Consider the following 19,022-nt stretch of genomic DNA (forward strand, 5'->3'; position numbering starts at 1 on the left):
CGCCACAGCTCCCGGTCAAAGAAAAGGCTCCGCAGAGGCAGAGCAACAGCTCTTTAGTCCTATGCGAGTGGCAAGCTAAAAAGGGGACAAGGGACTGCCCCAGTTGCGGTGGTCAACAGTTAATTAAGGTACCCTTCTTACCACAATGCAGTGCCATCAATGATCATGAACTACATCCTAATGTACTATGTTATTTTTTACTTATTTGTATTTAATCAAAAGAAAAGATTTTTTACAAAAATAATGCAGGTGATCAGTCACTGGATCTTTGTGAAGCCATATAGTAAATTTGCAGAATTTTTTCATAAATTCATCATGCTATCAAAACTAAAATAGGTCTAAAAAGAGGCTAGAATCAAGACAGTTAAGTCAAGCAGACGAATCGCACAATTTTCAATGGCTACCTAGTCATATCACAGAAGACATCAAGACGAAGTAGCTTGACTAGGAGGACATTTTTACATGCTGCAGAATTTTAGAAGTTGCAAGTACCCACTTTGTTGAGTCACCACTAATCAATTTAGACCAACATGTTGGCTCATCCACACAAAGTCTGAGATGGTGTGTTTCAGATAGTGTAGTCTGATTTGATGGTTGGCGGGGCACCGAAGGAGCAGCTGTCGGACAGTTTCTTTTTCAGTGCTTGTGATGCAAACTCAACAATTTGTGGGAAGCAAGTTGAGCCTGGCTTGCAGGAGGAGATCACGTCCCCGTTTGCTCGGGAATTTCTTAATAAAGCCCTGGAGCTGATTCTGTTTTTTTTGTATTTGGAGGAAGGTAAACAGTTTTTGGCTGCTACCTCAAGCCTCGATATACAGTCTTGCTACTTTTGTTTTTTTGGGATTCTCCCAGGGTTATTAAACGGTGTCTTCATCGCACTCAGTTGAAGTGAGTGCGGGAAGATGTTTTTTCCCAGAGGAGGAGTTTTTTTACATCGCAAGGCTTCAAGTTCTTGATTTATCAAATTGTAAATAGAAGGAGCAGCGGCCATCCAACACTTTCGATAAAGCATTAACGTGCTAGATTTTACAGAGCCATGGAGGGAGAACAAGCTTAGTTTGCTGCGTAACGAAGCCACCGGAGTTGAATTGGGCAGACAAAGCTTTCCTCCAAAATAGCGCTTCCAGTTTTGGCCGAATTTCTTTTTGTATATTTCCCATTGCGTCTGCTCCATAGATTAATGATGGAACCAGTTTCTTTTTGATAAAACTCCAACACTGGAATCGTAGAGAAGCAGCCACATTTTTATGTATGGCTTTACCTTGTGCTTCCAGTTTGATTGTTTTAGATTTTAGGGTCTCTTGCATAGCAGTTTCATACTGGGAGCGTCGGGCATAACCCCCCAAGTATTTGAATTCACATACTTTTTCAATACAATTGCCAGTCGAAGCCGTGTCTTTTCATGTTTTCTGTTTCGAATTTCTAATGTCATGAACTTGGTCTTTTCTTCATTTATTTCTAAGTTGTTTGCTTAGATATATTTATTAAGCTTGTTAAGCTAATGTTGTAGGCCAATTGGAGTATGGTCGAGGAGAATAAGATTGTCGGCATACAATAGACAGGAGATCTGTGTTTTATGCAGCTTTGGTGGAAACGCGGACTGCTGATTCTGACTCCTTTAAGAAGGCTGCGGCCAGTGGGCACCCTTGCTTCACGCCTCGTGCCGTTGGAATCAGCGCTGAAAGGACCCCCTGTTGATCTAATCAAACTCACATGGTGGTTTCGGTATAAAGAACCTTGATGGGAGCTATAAGAGCAGGACGACAGTCCCAAGCTTCAAGTTTGTTCCAGAGGCGAGCTCCATCTACTCTGTCAAATGCCTGTGTTAGGTCTATGAGGGCAATTAACATTCAAGGCCCTCCTAACACTTTATTCTTTAAGACAATGTAATGTAATATGTCTAATATATTGATGAAGGTTAAGATGGCACTGCACAAAACATTTTGCATTATAGCCAGATCCACTCCATGAAGTATATACACAATAGTGTTTTGTGAATGTGTGTACAGACGTCCATGCTGTTGCCTTGCAGGTGGTATCCATTGGAACATTAGATGAATACTAGAAAGGCCCAATTCCTAGAGTAGAACGCTCTGCGATTTGCAGAGTCTTTTGTACTAGTATGTAGCATACTGCAATGCAATGAAAAATCGATATTGCTATGCCAGCTTTATTGCAAAAGAAATGAAAAACAGACTTTCTTTAGGTTCTATACATCGAGCATAACACGTTCTGGCAAGTGTCTGCCAAGTGTTAACAATTCGGCTGGGAGGCAGCGAAAACCCCCGCCGTTAATCTTACTGCCATGCAAACAGCCAGTGTCCACAATCTTGCAATTAGTAGCCGCTCGTCATTGTAACCATCTGTGTTGTGCTCAGAAAAAGCAGAGCTGCTTGCAGCTCGTGGAGGAGTGGTAGACCCTCCACGCCCCTTTCTTTTAAGTAAGTGCTGCAAGGCAGTTGCAACATTTGGAGTTGGTTTTGTAATGGTTAATTGTCTTTGAATGCCTGGAAATGCAGGGACAAAATGCTGTAATCTGAGGAACGCTAATAAGGTGTCTGTTGCTGCTAATAGCAATACTATAGTAAACATGGAAGGCTCCGTTGAACAAGGCACTCTTAACAGGTGGGATAGCAGGGGCCACTTCCAAAGAAATGATTAAACTTTTTTAAAGATGCGTCTGACGGCACTGTGAAAATACATCTGATTTTCATGCAGCCGCAAGACTATTGTTAACCCACAAGCAAATTCTTCAGCTGAAATTAATAACTTTTCAACCTTTGCCCCGTCCATGCTAGTTCACACTTTGTTGCAATAGCCAATAGAAATGTGCAGCGTGGCATGCCATTAGTGCAAAATTTAGTAAGTGGTCGCAGGTGGAGCAATCAGACAAATTACATCCAAGTGGAACACTGGCCCAGTATGGATGCCATTTGTAGTCTGACCCATTACCCAATCCAATCCCACCTTCGGTTTGATAAATGTATCATTTGTTTGTCACCTCAGTGTGCCTTAAAAAACCCATGACATACCTGTTAAAACAGTGTATTGGAAATCTTCACATATCTGTGTGCATGCTTTTGAAACGTTATTAAAGCAGTAATGTGGTCACATTGCTGGACTCCTCCGTTACTTGGCCGTGGGGACTTCCCCTGAGCTCGACCTCTGGCTTTTTTACTTCGCTGCAAACCTCCCTCGGCATCAAGTACACCCTCTTTTTCCCAGTACAGCTATACAAGGGAACGCTCCACCTTTTTCATAATCCCAAGGAAGCATGTGACTGGGTGGAAACACATTCCATCAGCGCTGATATCCAGATCGTAGAAAGCACGGTCCAGACCAGGAGTCTTCCCCCGCTTTGTTCGAGACGCAGGGTTCTGATACACCTGAGGACATTGGCAACACTCCAAAACAGACTGGGGAAGGGATGGTCACCCTTTCCCTACTGACACGGACAGCAACCTGCCGATTGCCTTAGCTTTAAATCTCCTACATTTCAAGTTATTGTTTATGGCATTACCGGTGCAGAGGTTTTTATGGGAGTCTGGCTGTTCATGGTCACTCCATTCATGGTTGAGTTGGACTTCTAGTGTCATGTTTGCATGGGGTTCGGGTGACAGGTGCTTCTAGTTTGGGGGAGCAGATTGGGTTATTGGGAGAGGGCAGGGGGATTTTTGAGTGGCTATGTAGTTTCCATTATTGATTGGTACGCTTCCAGGGCCTATAGGTCGGGATGGGACTTTTCTGTTTTCTTAGGCCAAGGTGAGGGATGGTGGGTTCTTTTCCTGTGCAATACCTTTGGATGCATAGCTTTGGCGGTAGGGGACTAAGTTGCCCTTTTGACCTGAGCTGGGGTCTAGTGTCAAGAGGTGGCTGGTGTTGGTTTCTCAACCGGCACTCTATCAATATCATTTTCCATACAGAGACCTACTTGGCTGGGTCAGAGTGTCGGTTCTTTAAATGCACAAATTATTGGATGGTGTTGCACGGTTGGTTCTATAGGAGGGCAAGAGGCACACGGACACTGACAACAGCGGCTCCCCTTCAGACTGACTGTCACAGGACTCCTGTGGGTGCTTCGTTTCGGTGAGGGGGGGAGCTGTGGAGGGAGGTTTAGGATTTTATATGCATGTATGCCCCTATCCCCCGAACCCCCCCAACCCTGGAGCTTTTGAATGAAATCCAAACAGCTCTCTGGAATTATCAGGATGATACCTGGGTGGTTAGGCAGAATCCTGTGCAGTTCCCTTAGGGAGCACTACAGAAGATTAAGACTACAGGTATGACCAATAAATCCCCTTTGGTATCAGTCTGTACCACAAAGATTTAGTTGGTAGCTGTGGCTAAGCAGTCAGACTTATGTCAGAAGGGAGATGAGCAGTAGTCAGGGTTTACACAATAGGACTACAATACTATGGAACAAGGAAACACTGACCAAAGCATTGTATCAAAAAGATTATATATATTTATTTTACACACTGATGTTCACACACAAATCACTTATTAAAGCAAGTTAATTCAGTCAGGGAAAGTATACACAACTCCCTATTTAAAATTGTACACCAGTTTGAGCAAGAGTGAAAACTGAGCAAAATGGCACAGTGTTAACTAAGCAGAAATGGCACTAACAATTTCTTCAGAGGGAGGGAAAGAACAAGTTATACAGGTTTAGACTCCTAAAAACACACCAGAAACACTTCCCAATTGGATTGTGAACAAGTTAAGCAAGGCAGCACTTTTAGCATCAACAGTACTTGGGGAAAACCAAGCAAAATGTCACTTCAGCAATATGTAAAGGGGAAGGAAAGGTGGTTATAAGTTTCAGGTGAACCAACACATTTCTTGAAGAGAAACAATCTAGAGAAGGCAGGTGTAACAGATTTAGCCAGAGTCCAGAGGCTTGTGCCAGAGTCAGTGGTACAAGGCAAAGTGCCTAGGTTCAAAATGTTCTAGTAGCTGCAGTCAAGTCTTTGTTAAACGATTGAAAAGGTGGTTGCAGGACTTAGAAAGATAATGTTAGACGAAAAGGCAGCCAGCCCAGAAAGTAAAGTATTTAAAACACCTTTAGCAATAACCAACGAAACGGCCTGGCAGAACAATGTACCTTAAAAGTGGAAGAGGCTCCTGCGGTGGCCGTAGTTCCTGGCAGTTCCTGCAGTTCGGGAGATCCAGCAGAGGAAGAGAGGCTCTCGTCGTGGAGGAAGGTTCGAGTTACTGCACTGCCCAGGGATGAAACCAGCTGCGGTGCTGTCAAAAACGGAATAAACAGGTACGCTCCTTTAAATTATGGTCGTGGTGGACAGGTGCCTGGCTATCCCGTCTCCTAGTGCTTGGCACTGGCGATTCGACCAAGGCAGGTCCTGGAAGGCGATTGGCGAACTGGTTGACCCCACCAGCTCAAGGGAAGAAGACTCTTGCAGGTGAAGATCTTCGAGTCGTTGGCGAAAAGTGGCGAGGATCTGCAGCAGGGCTTCACTGGTGGTTCAGTCGTTGTAGATGTCTTTGGCTTTTCTCCTCTTCGGCTTCTTAATTCCAGTGGCGACGTCTTGTCCTCCAGTCCTCAGGACCCTGCTTTTATGCAGCAAGACCCCCATTCATACAACCTAGCTCTCACTCACACACAGTGGAGTGGCTATCCTGGTGGGATAACCCCCCAACCTATCAGGGCAGAGTGCAACTTGGGTTGCCTAGGTAACCCTGTCCAGGGTGCCTATTTCCCCTCCCACACATCCTGTCTACCCCAGACTCAGTGGCGCCGAAAGGAGGGCTTCTGTGCAGAAGCCCACCAAAAGGACCTGGGTTAGGATTTCAAAGACACGAGAAAGAAATATTAAAGTTCTGACAATAAAAACCTACCGGAGTAAAGTTAATATTAAAATAAACCGGCTGTATGTTAGAGGCTGTCAGTAAAAGTGGTAGCCTCGAACAATGGGAAAATCCCATAGGGAAATATTCGCGGTCGAATATTTACGGTAGTAACCACTGCCACCAGCCAGAAACGAGAGGGACTGTACGGTACCCCCTTGAAAATGAACACTAGGGAAAACTATTAACCCTTTCCAGTACTTCCATATTAAGATGGGTTGTACTGGTTTAGTTCAGAATTGACTAGTAAAGTCAATGGGCACTTTACAAGCCCTGGGAGACAGTAGTCAGCCCCAGGGTATGGAGTCAATGTTTGGGTGGCGCTACGACACCCCTGTGGTACTGCACGGAGGGTGCTGTCTAAAACACGTTAAAAAAGGATTCCTATGAGGGTGAGAAAAACCCCATAGACCATAAGCACACAAGATAGCCTAAAAACACACTAGCAATCTGTCTAAGAGTGGGGGGGGGGGGAGGGTCTCTCACTTATCAGGAGAAAAAATAAACCCTTCAAATCGAGCAAAGCTGCTGGGGGACTCTAGGTAAGGGAAATTGGCCCTAGAAGAGAATTCTCCCTAACAGGGGAGGGATTTTAATGCGGTCATGGACCCTCTCTGCAGGAACGCACACACTTCAAGGGAGGAATGCTGGCACTCCAACAAAACACTTTTTTCCTGGCAATGGGGCTCGTGGACATACCTCGGACCAAGGCTTTTCCTTCCTCTCGGGGGTGTTTGACTCCATATCTGGCTTTACTCTTTATTCCACTGGTTGACCTTCAAAAGGTCAAGTCAATTAGGTTTTTAGACGGAGGCATCTCGGACTATTCCCCACTTGTCATGGAGTTTCACTACTGGCAGGCGCAGGGTGAAGTCGTGGCATCTGAAGCTATTGCCTGGGTTTTCCAGAGTTCTTAGAGGGAGTTGCCTCCAACACAATAGTATTTCACTGTAATTGAGGGGTCGGTGGACAGTCCGGAGGTCGTATGGGAGGGCTACAAGGCAGTGCTTAGGAGTGAAATGATCTCTCTAACAGCACATAGAGAGCCCACAGGCAGGCCGTCCACGAGGCAGAGGATATCAAGATTGCTGCAGAGGAAGAATATCTAGAGGCAAGAACCCTGGACAAGTGGAGGGGCTTCTTAGGCAGAATCATATGCAGTACCCTAAGGGAACACTACATGCAATTAAGACTACAAGTGATAGTAAAATTTCACCTTTGGTACAAGCTTGTACTACACAGTAAAGTAGTAGCGATGGCTGAGCAGTCAGACTTAAATCAAGAGCAAATGAGCAGTAATAGGGATTACACAAAGGACTACAATTACTGTGACTCAAGCAAACACTGACAAAGTTTCCAAGGGGAACCTGTGCAGGGGGTGACTTAACACCCTCCCTCACATTCAGCCCACCTTGACAACCAGACGCCAAAGGAGGGCTTCTTTGCAGAAGCCTGCCAAAGGACGGCGAACAAGGAAACCAAACCTGGTTAGGTGCGAGAAGCAAACAAGAAACACCTTTCCAACACGAAATGGCGAAAAACCACGCTAGGACCTACGATAAAAATGATATGGGGCAGCGGGTTTTATGTTCACGTCTGTCACCAGAGCCAGAACACTAACACAGGGATCCGTGTAAAAATGATAGTTACCACTGCCATCAGCTATGTCGAGTCGGGAAGGGGGACACAAAGTGCCCCTTGAGTTACAGAAGGACAGGGGAAAGATATTCCCCTCCAGTACTCCAACATATATTTTTAAAGGGACTAGTAAAGCCAATGATGACTTTACCTTTTTCTGGGGGACAGTAGTCCTCCCCAGAAATGAAGTTCACAAGGGAAATCTAAAAGGCATCCCTGTGTCACTGCGCTAAAGGTGCTGTGCGACACACAAGTAACAAGATGATGCCTAGGGAGTTGGTGACACTCCATAGCCCATGAGCACACACAGTACAATACAGTATCTTTTGTAAGAGTGGGAGAAAGGCTCACTCTTAACAGGTGGAAAAAATAAACCACAGAAACCCAGCAAAGCTGCTGAGGGACTCACTAGGTAAGGGAAATTAGCCATAAAAGAGAATACTCCCTAACAGGGCTCTCCTCAATCTCCAAAATCAGCTTAGAAACATTGCCATTGACAAAGCCAGGCAAGGGCACTGGCTTAAACATAGTCAGATTAACAAAGCCAGTGACCAAGCTGGGAAATTGTTGGCTTGGCTCGAGATAAGGGTCAGACACGACGCGAGGGAAATAGTTGGCATGGGGAGGTGTGGTTGACTGAGGCAGTGGAGATAGCGGAAGCATGCGCCACTTATTACGAAACTCTCTACCACTCGACAGGCCAAGGTGAGGGATAGTGGGTTCTTTTCCTGTCCCTTTTCTGGATGGTGTTTCCCTGCCGCAGCTGCCCCTGGCACAAAGGTCTGACCTTGATGCAGAAATCACGAGGAAATTTAAGCAGCCATCTAGCACCTTCAGTCTGTGAAGGGCCCCTGGCACAATGGCTTTCCGATTTAAGTCTGGAAGAGGCTTGGGGAGTTGACATCCATGCACATGCATATCTGCTCCCCACCAGACCTTAGAAAGGCTCATACTGTTGTCATCCACAAGGCGGGCAAGCCACCGGAGTCCTATATGCCAATATCTGATAAATGGGGGAGGTTAAGATCCTGGCACAGGTGCTGGTGGAGCACCTGAGTAGAGAATGGTGGCCTCCCTGGTCCACCTGGACCAGTGTGGATTTATGCCTGACAAGTCCACTCGCATGAATGTTCGAAAGTTGTGAATGGAATATCTCAGGGAACCGAGCTCACGGCCGGACCCCTCAACTCTTCTTTCGGTTTACTGTGAAATGGCCTTTAATTCCGTGCAATGAGGGTTTCTCTGGGAAGTGATGACTCATGGGGTTGGGGTAAATTTCCTGGGCTGGGTTCAGCAGTTGCGAATGCAGCGGTTTGGGTTGATTGAGTATCCGCCCAGATCTTCCCCCTGGAGAGAGGGACAAGACAGGGCTGCCCTCTCTCCCCTGTTATTTACGTTGTCTATTGAGACTTTGGCAATCAGTCTGCAGATGGATCCAACTTGGTTGGGGTTCTGCTGGCAGTATGGGAAGGAGGAGAGGGTCTGGTTTTACGCAGAAAACCTTTAGCCTACATGGGTGACCTGTGGGTAGCTTGGCGCCGGGTCTCGCACACACTGTGGGATTATCAGGTCAATGGGTTGCAGGTGAACTGGGGGAAATCTATACTTTTCCTGCTTCAGGGTACACAGAGCTATTCCCCCAGATTGCCCATATAGCGTATCAGTTGAGGGTTTCCAATACATTGGGGGGTGGGCCCTGACATCGGGAACTATGTGCGCTAATCTCCAGTATTTTACAGACAGGTTTGTCAGGGATGTCGCTCATTGGGGGTCCCTCCCGCTGACACTAATTGGGAGGGCAGCCTTGTTCAAAATGTTAACTGTGCCGTGGTCTGTATGTGCTTCACAATGCCCCCTTCAGATTGCAAAAGCGGAATTTGATAGAATTGATGCCATCTTCTGGCCACTCCTCTGGGGTGTGGACCAGCCCCACGTTGCCATGACGGCAATGCAGCACTCAGTATGGGAACAGGGTATTGGGTAACCTGCGTAGCCATTACTGGGCTGGCCAGTTGGCAGTTGGAAAATTAACAGTTACTCACTGTAGTGACGAACATACTCAGTCCATAGTCCCCTTTCCTCCATATTGTATGGGCGTCCTCCGCGAAGGATGGGAGATGGAACCTTTTTCACCAGAAAAAAAAATCATCTTCCCCCTTTAAAGTTAGAGGCGCTTGGGGTCCCGCTGGCGCCACTCAGTGCCCACTGACGAGTCGACAATGATAAGCATTGCCTAATGACACTAATGTTATTAGGGGGGGGGGATCGTATTGAGGAAAGGGCACTGTGGACTATGGTGAGTAACTTAATTACTCATGTCCCGTCACCTTTCCTCCATAATGTATGGGTGATTAAAAATGAATGTAGCCCCAGGGTGGAGAGGAGCCCCTCCTTAAGAACACAGGTTTCTTAGAACCACCTGCCCGAATGCCACATCTGACCTAGAGGCGGCATCCAAACAGTAGGGCTTACAGAAGGCCTAAGGGGGCGGCCAAGGAAGCCGCCCTGCTGATGACCTGCCACGGCACATGCCGTTGGAACGCGATGGCCTTGGCCCTGACCGCATGGGATTGTAAGTTGGCTGGTACTGGATTGCGCCTCATCGGCCTCCCTGATATCCTCAATCATCCCCTTGCTATGGAGGCCTTGGATAACCTAACCTTGACCCACCTAAAGTGACAAACAAGGCGTCCGCTATTTCCACATTGAGATGGAAGGAGGTCACCTTGGTTAGGAAAGCAGGGTGTGTCCGCAAGACAACCTTGTCCCTGTGAAAAAGGGTGTAGGGATCTGATGCCACCAGAGCCTGGATCTCGCTGACTCTGCGAGCTGAGGAGAGGCCCACAAGCAGAGCTGTCTTTATGGTGACCAGCCTGATGTCCGGATGCCGTAGGCTCCAAAGGTTTGTGCGCGCAGGTGCCCAACAACAAGCTCTCAAACCGGGGGTGGCATCCTTATAGGTGTGTACAGCCTGAGGAGGCACGCCAGAGGCCGCTTGACCATTTACTCTTATATTGGCTCTTAGTAGCCTTATTTCTAGCACCCTGGATGATCTGTAGGTTAGCCTGACATAGGGTTGAGTGTTTCAGCGTGCCCTGCTCAGGAGCCACGCTGCAAGGTCTAGCTTGTGAAGAGCAGGGTGGAGAAGCCTGCCCCCCTGCTGGGCCCAACAGTAAGTGAATGGGTTGTCTGTCCGAAAGGCTGAGGACCCCTGAGAGCCACTGTCCGACCGGGTACCAGGAGCTATCAAAACCATGCTGAGGTACTGGGATTCCTTTATCTTGCAGATCACCCCATCGACTAGGGGTGTGGGCGTGAAGGAAGATGCCGTCCTGTCGTTCCGTTGGATCGGTAATGCGTCGCCCAGGGAGCCGGAGCCCTGCCCCTGCCAGGAGGTGCACTGTTGGCATTTCCTGTTGTCCCGGGAGGCAAAAGGATCCACCTGGGGATGCCCCCATCTGAGGAAGATCTCCCTTAGTATCAGGTCCTTCAATTGCCACTCGTAATTGTAAGCCCCCAGTCTGCTCTGCCTGTCCGCTTCCAGGTTGGATTCCCCCAGGAGGTGGATAGCCCCGAGGTAAATGTCGTTCTCCAGAGCCCATTCCCACCTGCCGACTGCTAAGTTGCACAGCAGTGGGGATCTGGTGCCCCCCCCTGCTTGTTGACATAGTACATGCTGGGGGTGTCTGTCTAGATAAGAACCGACTTGCCCTCGATAAGAGCGAGAAAGGTCTTGAGAGCCAACCATATGGCCCTCAAGTCTGCAGTAACTGTGACCTAAGGGACCGGCTGCTGGAAGGGCTTGCTTTGCCTCAGGTTGAATTCTGCGGACCACCAATGGAGGTCTGAGTGGAGAAAGGGTGAAATGTTGACTGGCTCCTCTTGGGAGCCCTTCTGATTCCATGAGGCTGCAAAATACAGATGTAATCTCTGCGTCCCGAGTCTTGCGCGGGGCACGGCCAGAAGGACCGCTGACAAGCCTCAGTCGGTGTTGGTACCACCAAGCCGAGGTCATGGGCCTGGAGAGGAAGTGAGCTGTAGCTCTATTGATGGCCTCAATCTTGTCCTCCGAGGGAAAGACTCAGGGCTTGGGTCCCAGATGAGGCCCCAGGAGGTCAGGCTCTGCGTGGGCTGCAGCCGAGACTTCTTGAGATTGATGGTGAACTCCAGGTTGTGGAGTGTGCACCCGTGTGGAGTCAGTATGCTGAACCGCTTCCAGAAAGGTGGCCCAGATGAGCCAGTCATCCAGGTATGGTCACTGCATTCATCAACCTCGTAAATACCCTGGGAGCCGAGTTGAGGCCGAAGGGTAGCACCTTGTATTGGAAAAGGAAGCCCATGTTCCTGAAGCACAGTAAGGAACGATGCAGCTGCCAAATCGGGACTTGTATGTAAGCGTCCTTCAGATCCAGGGAGCACATCCAGTCTCCACTGTCCAGTGCGCCATAAGAGCTGGCGTAACCATCTTAAATTTTTGCAGAGGGAGGGTAGAGATTGAGGGTGGAAAGGTCCAACAACTCTCAGGCCAGCCTGGTCCTTCTGTGTATTGCAAAAATACTGGAATAAAGGCCCAAACCTCGCTGGGCGGTCAGGACTTCTTCCACAGCCTGACTCTTGACGAGCGACCAGATCGCCGCTAGCAGAGTTGCTGTCCCCCATCTGTGGGAGGGGAGGGGAGGGGAGGGGAGAAGAGGTTCTGGTAGGTGGTACCCTGTGGAGACTACAGAGGGTCTGAAAAATTCTGGTGCCAAAATTGCACGTGAAAGGCAAGCCTGCCCCCCCCCCCCCACCTAAGACATGTGGAGCCGAAAGAGCATTTCATGCTTTCTTTCCCTCTCGGAGGCTGTTGCGAAGGAGGGGGATTGGAAACCCCCTTGCCCCCCCCTCCCAAACCCCTTTGTTGTTTCCTCCGATGTGGACTCATAACAGTCCGGTTATTTGTGCCTCCCTTCTTGGAAGCCTCGGAACCCGCCAAACGTCCACCCCTTGTCGGAGCGTCGCTGGGACTGGGTGTAGGCCTTGGTAGCGTGGCCTTTGTAAGAATAAAGACTTTGCGGTTTGCAAGCTGTTTTTTTATCCAATTCCTCATCCGTGGAAGGGAAGGGCCAATATGCGTTCCTGGACACTGGGTTTAAACTTAGTAGCCCGGAGCCAGGCCGTCCTTCTCATGTTCGTGGCAAAGCAGATCGCCCCAGCAGAGGTATCGATGTGGGCCACAGGGGACTTCATAATGTCCAGTGCTACCATCCTGGATTCTCTTAGTCTTGCCTTGAATCGCCCTTGGCTCTGTGCCAGAAGTTTCCCGCCAGGGCCCTTGGTTAGCGGCTGCCCACATGGCATCTGTATTGGCCTGCCGCATGTGCAAGAAGGCGTTCGAGTACAGCTTCTTCCTGTACACCTCCAAGATCTTCTCCTTGCCTAGCAGCTTCGAGGACGAGGTGGCAGAGGACGACTGAGGCTTGGAATAGAGTGACGCTGCAGCTATCACAGAAGAGTGCGGATGAGGATGCGCTGAAAGCAAGAGTGTGTCTCCCCCTCCATCTGCCTGTACATGGCGTTGAAACGCGATTGGCAAGCTTGGCTGAGTGCGGCTTGAACCACCCCTTCATGGCCAGGGCAACTACATCTTTCTGCATTGGGATCCCTGTTTTGGTAGGAGGTCTTAGGGTTTGGACTTCTAAGAACCCCCCCCCCCCCCCCTCCTCCTTCCCCAGGCTTCTTTACCTGGGGCTGAGGAAGCCCCAGCTAAAGAAGCCCAAAATACCCAAACCCCAGGTAAAGAAGGCCCAAATACTCTGCCAAACCTGCAAGGCGTTCGTGGAAGGCCCTGCCTGAAGATGGGGTGTTGGGTCCTCATCCATGTCCGCCAGGCTCAAGGGGTCTGTAGCCGGTGGAGAAGTGCTGGGCGCTGTGGGCTGCAGAGTGGAGACCAGAGCCGGTGGCCGCTGCGAAGGCTAGTGTGGAACCACCTGTACTGTGGGAGGCAGGGCAGCCGGAATCGGAAGACCCACCTGGGGCAGCAGCATCTGCACTGGGGCCTGTGGTACCGGAGCCATCAGAGGAATGACTATGGGTGCAAGTGGGGTTACCTGAGGAAGTATGTACCTGATGGCATCCTGGAGGATGGCCCTCATCTGGGGAGTTCGAATCAGCCCTAGGAACCTTTCGAAGAACCAGTCTTGGGAGGCTGAAGAGGTGGCAGGTGATCTTGTCTGCGTGGCCAAGGGCAGCTGGGGTCGGGGCACGCGCTACCTGAGGTGCAGGGGAAATCTGCCCTGCGCTGCTGATGGATAAACTGTAGGCCACGCACCTGGCTGACCAGTCCCACCTTGTGGCTCTTTCCTCCACCCGCTCCGCGAGAGGGGGCATCGGATGAGCGTCCGTCTTGTCTGGCGCGGCAGCCATTTTGTCGAGTTGCATGCCACATGCCAAAGTCGTAGTGCCTGGCTCGCTGGAACCAGCCCCATCCAAGACGCTTGGCATCCAGCACCTCAGGCTGTGACCTGGAAGGAGTGTTGCCCTTGGCAGAGTTGCCAGTAGTGCTGCATGAAGGCGCCCCCTCGGACAGGATGCCGGTACTAGGGCATTGCCCCTCAGGAGTAACCCTGGCACAAGAACCTTGTGGTCCCTCAGGACCGACACCGGAAGGATCCGGAGACCCCTCGGCTGTGAGCTGGACTAGGGCATTGCCCCTCGGAATAAATCCCGGTATTTCAGGCCGAGACCTGGTAGGCGTTTCACCCTCCGACATGTTGCCGGTACTAGGGCGTGGTCCCTCAGGTGAAGACCAGGAAAAGGATCCTTCCGTTCCCTCAACACAGTCACCTGGAAATTCCATGGACCCCTGAGCCGACCGGCCGGCAACTGACTTTGCGTCGGTACTTGTGCTGGTGTGAGGACCTGAGCTGTCCCTCCTGCGCGGAGGAGTCCTTGGGAAGAAGTCTCCCTTGCGGGGGGCGCTGGAAAAGAGCGGCCCTACCTTGGGCTTGGATCGATGAGAGAGAAAGTCCTTTAGGTCCTATGGAGGAGATATCTGGAAGAGCTACCTCCTCTTGGCTAGTCTGTTCTTCAGAGACCTCGAGGAGAGTGCATCTCACGCGGTACAATCTTGCCAGCCGTGGTCTGGGCCAAGGCAACGTCACAGGATGGATACCTGCTGAACCCTGTATAAGTAGACATGTGTCGGGGAGGAGCGTGGCGCCTGAGGACCAAGTACCTGAGTGATAAAAAGACAGAAGAGAAAATGTATCCGTGCGTGGAATTACATGGCTGAAGTTAAACCCAGGAGTGCCGATTAAAAACTTTTTTTTAAAATTGACTTGTTCCTGTCAACATGGAAAGGGGCACTGGGGAGTGTGCCTGGGGGAAGAGTGGGGCAAGCGCATGGTCCAGGGGCCGCGTGCCTCCTGCTTGGGTTTCAACACCTACAAGTGGGTCAACTGAAATGCTTCTGCATTGCTGTCCCCTGGGAGGTAGACTGCTGAAATCCAGAGCCCTTCCGTTAGGGCCCATTCCCACATCGAAACCCCCTCCATGGATGGGTGATGGAGGGGAGAAACTGGTACAACCCTGCTTGTTCAGGTAAAACATTTTAGTAGAATTGTCTGTCCTGACTAGACCCGATTTATCCCCGATTAGGGGCAAAAAAAGTCTTGTGGGCCAGGCCCACTGCCCAAAGCTTGTGCAGGTTGATATGTCGGAGGGCCTCCATCCTGGAACATGCCTCATGGATCGCATAGCCCTCAAGTGGCTCCCCCTGCCCAAAAGATAGGAGTCGGTTGTCACCACCAAGGTAGGCTCCGGACGGGTGAAGGGGGCGCCCACTGAAACACTGTCGTCCATCAGCCACCAAATAAGGTCGGGCAGAAGGAAAGACAGTACAGGGATCCTGTCGGACTGAGACACAGTCTCCTGATCCCAATTGGGCGCCAGTTGGATCTGGAGGCACCTCACTTTGAAGCAAGATTGCTGAACAGTGAGCAGGCAGGAGGCCATTAGGCCCAGAATGTGCTAGAACCACCATGCCGAGGTGTTAAGAGATGGCCAGAAAGTTTGCCACCACCTTGCAGCACGACATCAGTCTCAGGCATGGGGAAAACGGTCTGAAAAGTAGTGTTCCAATGCACCGCTAGGAAGACCCGTTCCTGGGATGGGCATAGCTTTGCTTTCTGCCGGTTGAGGGGAAACCCCAGCTGATGAAGGGTATCCGCCCACCTCTGGCAGGACTGCACCACCACTTCAGGTGGTGCCGCCCTCATCAGCCAGTCATCCAAGTAAGTGTATAGATGATACTCCAAGCAGAGGAGGCTTGCCATTGCGTTCATCAACTTCATGAAGACACAAGGGGCCCGAGTTCAGGCCGAAGGGCAGCAGCTTGCACTGAAAGTAGTAAGACAATCGTGAACCGCAGAAACTTCTGAGGCAGTTGATGAATGGGTACATGCAGGTACACATCCTTGAGATCCAGGGAACACATCCAGACCCCACACCGACACTCGGCTAGGTGTGCAGGAGTAATCATCTTGAAGTGTTCCAGCTCTAAAGACAGATTCAGAAATATCTAGGCCCAGGACGACCCTCCGGACAGCCCAGTTGTTCTTGGGTACCGCAAAAATCCTGGAATAGTAACCGAAGCCCCCGCCTACAAATGGTACCGGTTCTATTGCCTGTATCTCCAAGAGTAAAGGGACCTCCTGTAAGAGAGCCGGGGGGGCCAGATCTGACGAAGAGGAGAGGATGGTAGAGGAAGACTGAAGTCTGTGGAGACTACAAATAGGATCCACGGGTTGCTCAAAAGACGCTTCCAGGTGTCCTGAAAAGAGCCAAGCAGTCCCCCACAAGAGAGCTGTGTTCCCCGACCCAGACGTCACTGCTTCTTAGTGTCAGAGGCGAGGGCATTAGAAGGGGAGCAGAAGAACCCAGCGCAACGTGCTCACTGGTTCCTTCTGCTGTTGCTGGGCGACCCATCAGTTCTCCGAGTACCTCGGTCCCTGAAACCCTTGAAACCGGAGAAGGTTCAGGGTTTGAACTCACATACCCTGGGATTGAGGAAAGGCCAAGGACTTGACAGTTTGAGTGGGAGGTGAGGACCATCGGCTCCCCGTCCATCAACCTGAAACTGCTGTTCAACTTCTTTTTCATCTGGGCATTGCCCTGGGCTTCTCTCAGACCTTCCGTGCAACCTGCAGCACAGGCCTCCGAAGTGGGATGCCCGACCGGGTCGTGGTGCGCTTACCCCAAGACCTCTGCAAGCACCCCTTACTCCTGGGGGGCTTCCCCGGGAAGACGGACCCCCAAAAGAATCAGTCTGACTTTGGAGGCAGTCATGAAAGGCCTTGACGGAAAGCTGAGGGCTTGTCATCCTGGGTGTCTGTCATCATCGCCACTCCTCCCACCTTTTGAAGGCCGAGGGGAATCCAGGCCCTGGGACACAGGTGCCAGCAGACTCACCCCCGCCCCCCACCCCACCCCCTGAACCTCCCCCAGGTCCAGAGCCGCACAAAAGTCCAACAGCAGTTGCAGGGGAGGCGTTGATGGTACAGGAGGTGGTGAAGGGGTCGGTACGACCAGTAGGGCCTGCACCAGAGGGGGGACCAGCATTGGGATTGCAGGAGTAAACGCCCAGAGGAGGCCTAGGCAGCGCAGCCTATGGATGACCTTCACAGACCCGTTCAGGTTCTCCCGCCACAAAATTACAGGAGACGCAATGTAAGTGTTTTCTAAAGAATTACTCTCACTGTGGGATGTCTTTCATCCCGTGGGGTCCTGGTTAAGCAGACTTTCGGGTAACATGAGGTCTCACTCCTCGGTGAGGTATTACTTGGTTGATTTTGAGTGTCTAAAAAAGGTACCACGAGGTGTTGGTGATGGTGGATAGATTTTAGAGGCACCAATTTATTATGGTGTCTTCTACTGGTTTGTGGATCACGGTCCGCTTTCTGTTTCCTCAGTTGGAGAGTTGAAAGGTATTAATAACCTAATCTACGCCACGTTTACTGAAAATACGATGGCAGTAATGGTCAATCATGAAATTCAAGCATTTTAGCTTGATTGACTCAGTGTTCTTTTGTTTGTACTTGGGTGTGCTCTGCTGGTGTATTCTACATATTTCCTTTTGCTCCACGTACAATCCATCTGACTCCGCTGGACCATAGTGCCCCTGAAGAATTTCTGTCTACTGGATGTTATACAGAAAGAAACATGTCGGGTTGGGGATGTTTTGTTATTTGTGAGCAAAATTAGAAGTCAAATCCACCAGAGCCAGTAAAGTTCATAATAACATGGAATAGGCTCTTAGGTGTTAAATTTGTGGTTCATACTAACAATGGATTAGATATTGTATAATGATGTTTTAGATTGTTTGAAGTTTTACTGAGGATAAATTGTTTTATCATTGTATGGATTGTGAATGATTTTCTGAAAAACTTGTGTATGTATGTGGTATGGTTGTAGTGTGGTTGGATGTGATTTATGGATGGGAATGTTGTATCAGATCAGTCCGATAATGAATTGGAGGGATTGATCTACATGAAATATTGTTGATACTAATGTTGTTGTATGTTTTTTACTAAAATATTACTTTCTAGTGATATATTTAATAAATGTTAATAAATGATAAACACTTAATTGTTTGAGCGTCTACTGGGTTGAATTTAATCGTTTCACCTCACAGAGTTGTTATATCATGATAGACGCATGTGCTCCATGGTTGTTTTGTGTACTCAGAATTTAGTATGAGTATGTAGGTTTTGTTACTACATCAACAGTGGCCACCTGAACACTTTATTGCTCTGACCTTTTATGTTAATTTTGTGTATGTTCTATCCAGGCCAGGTCACAGTATTTGGATATTCCTGGTATCCCCTGTTACTCTAGTTTTTGGTGACCTTCACAATATCCTTCAGGAGCCCCTATGAGAAAGATGAAACATTCAAGGAAGCGATCCTCGTTTTCCACAGAGTCTCTTGGGGCCCTGCCCTCTGAGGATTTGGGCACTTATTCGAAGTGCTAAGGCACCTGGCGAGTTCAGCTGTGGGACTGTAATGGGTATATGTACCCCTGAGGGGACCAGAACCCTGTCTCATCGGATCCGCTGCTGCTTCCAGGAGGAAGGGGCTGGAATCGTCCTGCAAGGCCCATTCAATGGGCGAAGGGACTGGCGGGTCCTGAGCCGGACCCAAAATTACCAACTGGCAGGCACCGCCACATGCTACTCTGCAATTTTGAAGCCTTGCGCCACACCATAGGCAGGAGGGCGAAAATGCCCAGAGCTAGGAGAGGCCTCAGACATGGGAGGAAACAGCTTGGGTCTTGCACCCGAAGAAAACGTCTACCTCATAAGCCTCCGGTAGGCACTGAGCCCTCAGACGGACTGTAGTCGAAACACCCTGGATGATGGCTTTGGAGCGAGCTACGGTAGGGGAGCCCTTGGCACCAGTAGCCATGCTGGATCTAGCCGAGGAACGACTCTTGGCGGTGGCACTCTACGAGCCCTTATCCCCTGCGGTAGAAAAAGGACT

General features: G+C 49.8%; 1 protein-coding gene across 2 annotated transcripts in view; it reads right to left on the reverse strand.

The window, feature by feature from the left end:
- Positions 1 to 19,022, reverse strand: part of BTAF1 (B-TFIID TATA-box binding protein associated factor 1) — a 2,675,064-nt gene that overhangs the window by 2,012,291 nt on the left and 643,751 nt on the right. The window lies entirely within an intron of this gene.

Source organism: Ambystoma mexicanum, chromosome 8 (genome assembly GCF_040938575.1).
Source record: "Ambystoma mexicanum isolate Mex_15411 chromosome 8, UKY_AmexF1_1, whole genome shotgun sequence".
Classification (NCBI taxonomy): domain Eukaryota; kingdom Metazoa; phylum Chordata; class Amphibia; order Caudata; family Ambystomatidae; genus Ambystoma; species Ambystoma mexicanum.